Source organism: Meriones unguiculatus, chromosome 18 (genome assembly GCF_030254825.1).
Source record: "Meriones unguiculatus strain TT.TT164.6M chromosome 18, Bangor_MerUng_6.1, whole genome shotgun sequence".
In the NCBI taxonomy this organism is placed as follows: domain Eukaryota; kingdom Metazoa; phylum Chordata; class Mammalia; order Rodentia; family Muridae; genus Meriones; species Meriones unguiculatus.
In genome coordinates this window covers 76,268,152-76,271,105 of record NC_083365.1, presented here as the reverse complement: position 1 = coordinate 76,271,105, position 2,954 = coordinate 76,268,152, and positions in this window count along the sequence as shown.

Below are 2,954 nucleotides of genomic sequence, written 5' to 3'. Positions count from 1 at the left end.
TGTAGCAAGGAGGAAAGCGCCCGTCAGGTCTTGACTGGGAGACTTTCTGGAAGGCAGAGGAGAGGCAGAACAGCCTGAGACCTTCAGACTCCGAGCTGTTTGCATGGTTTCAGCTCAGTTTCTTAACTTCCCCGAATCTCTGTGGTCTCACCTGCAAGAAGAATGACAATATCTGGCTGATAGTTTGGTAGCCTTGTCTTTCAGAAACTGTAATACTTCCATTTTTACACCTGATTATTCAAAGGTGTGGCTTCAAGGCTTCTGTTTGCTCTCTCCTTGGTCACCCCTCCCCCACTTAAGCCAGGTCTTTCTCCAGGCTCCAGCACAGAAATCTCCTAGGTTTCAATCTCATGTTGAGTGTTTCCACTTAGATGTGCTGTTAATGATTTTATACTTAAGTAGCAGAAACTCAAAAGTTATTTCTTCCCTAAACTGCCTCCTGGTTTTGGAATAGTGGTCTTTTTAAAGCTCTCCCTTCACTTTACAGATGCCCACATTTCAGAGTCACTTTTGTTTTTTTTTGAGACAGGATTTCTCTGTGAAGCCTTAGCTGTCCTGGACTCACTTTGTAGATCAGGTTGACCTCGAATTTACAGCAATCTGCCTGCCTCTGCCTTCCTGAGTGGTGGGATTACAGGCATGTGTCAATGTACCTGGCACTCAGAGTCACTTTTTAGACTGGTTTGCTTTATCCACTAGGCCAACCCTACTGGGCCAGATAAATTTTTTTTTCTTTTTTTGTTTTGGAATAATATTGAACCAGAATGATCTTAGAAGCATATACACACTATTATCTGACTATTTAATAAAGATATTCAAATAATAAAAAAAGATTAAATCCCCTGTTTAAATTTACAGTTAGGCTACTCAAAACTGGAACCAAAACTCGATCCCAAATATAGTTATTTTCACTGTTATGTTGTTTTAAATTATATATAATGTATTTTATTATAAGTTTAGTTGCTTGTTACAAATATGATATACAGATCCATGTCTAAAATTTAATAAAAATTTCCAGTCAAGACGACAAAAAAAAAAAAGACTGGTTTGCTTCTGTTCAGTTGTCAAATATGGTGGACTCCTTCAAAACGTCTTTGGTCTGAGCAGAAATGGAAACCCAAGGGTTTATAATAATTGTGTCAGGTTTTCTTTTTCTTTTTTAAAACAGTAACAGGTGTATTTCCTTTTTTAAGTAATAGATTTATTACTTAAAAAACTGAAATTCAGATATTTTTGTTCCCTAGTGTTAACCTTCTAAGTGCTGTGCCTTTGGAGTTATTCCAGCATCTGTCCACAACTTCCAAATTAGCCCACGCATCCCTGTAAAAACAAAACGCAAGTCTGCCGACACTCATGAGCAGCATGCTGCACACGGCTCCCCAACGTCGCCAGCCTGTCTCTCAATCCCAGCAAGCGCCTGGCCCTTTCCTGACCTTTCCTGACTTGCACACACTGATCTTTCTTCTTGCCATATTCTCTGTCCCATCACACTGGCACCCGCTAGTTCCCTTTGGTAGATCAGGGGTCTTTAGTCTGCTCTTCCTGAGTTAGTCTGTTCTGCCTGGGTAAGAGCTGTGCTTTCTCATTCCTTCAAAGTCATAGACTCATCTTATATATCAATTACATAAATGTGTCATTTGGGAATTGGAGATCTCGAGAGGGATTAAAAATTGTTCCCACACATTTTTATATCAACGGGAAATGAGAAGCTGAAGGACACATAGCTCGCTTCTGGAGTACAGACTAAAAGGGAGTTGGTGTTCACACCGGAAGGCCCTAGGTTTCCAAACAGCTCTTTGAATCCCCAGTTCACTGAGCCCTGTGCAGAACAAATCTTGCTGATGATTGGCTCCTTACAGAGACTAGGTTTGGGGCATATCGTAGTTGGTAAATGCTTGCTGTATGAGCATGAGGACCTGAGTTCAATCTCCAGGACCTATGTAAAAATGCCACGTGTGCTAGTGCACACCTGTAATCCAAGCACCAGGGAGGCAGAGACAGGTGGGTGCCTGGGGCTCACTGGTCAGCCACCCTGCCCCAGTCAATGAACCCCAGGTTTTAGTGAAAGGCTCTGTTTCAAAGGAGGTGGTCAAGTGTTCCTGAGGTGGCACTATCCTCTCTCTCTCACACACATACACACACACACACACTCATGCACACGCGCGCGCGCGCGCACACACACACACACACACACACACGCAGACACATGCCTACACAAACACAAATGCTGATGCACATATACAAAAATTTGAGTTCTAGAATCACTCGAGATTTGCATTCTAATCCAGTCACTTCATAACTATATGGATTTTGGTAGGAATGACTGTCCTGTTCTCTCATCTGTGAAATGTTGATGGCTTTTCCACTTTATGAAGTTGTGCTGGTAGAACAGTACATGCATAAAGCAACTGGAATATAGCAAATCTGGGCCAGCGTTTAAAATAAAATGCTCTAAGCTTTAAATCTGAAGGTTTTGTTTTTAAGAACTAAGAAGTAATGTTCACATTTCAACGCATGTCTTTTTGTTGTTGTTAAATAAATGCATCATGTTACATTTTTAAGTCTTTCCTTCCAGAGTGTTGTAATTGTTTGGGTGGTGACCAGCATTACTTAAGGGTCCACCCATTATTTTTTGTATTCGTTCCCTAGGAAAGAACTTACTGCTGAGAACAAAGTATTTTAGAAAGCAAATGCTTGGAATATTTGGTGTTGCTAAACTGGGTGATAGTTTTTGACACTTTGCTGAGCCCATTGTTCTATCTAGGCATAATTCTATGACAATCCTTTGATACACACTTAGAGAACTCTTTCAATGGTTTCTGACAGCTCCCTATCTGGTTTTGCCTCAAGCTATCTATGTCAGGGCAGATGAAGTCACAAAAGCTCTCTGGGAATAAATGAAGGCCTGCCTGACACCACTTCTCAGTCACTGTTGACATGTGTCACCTGAAGGA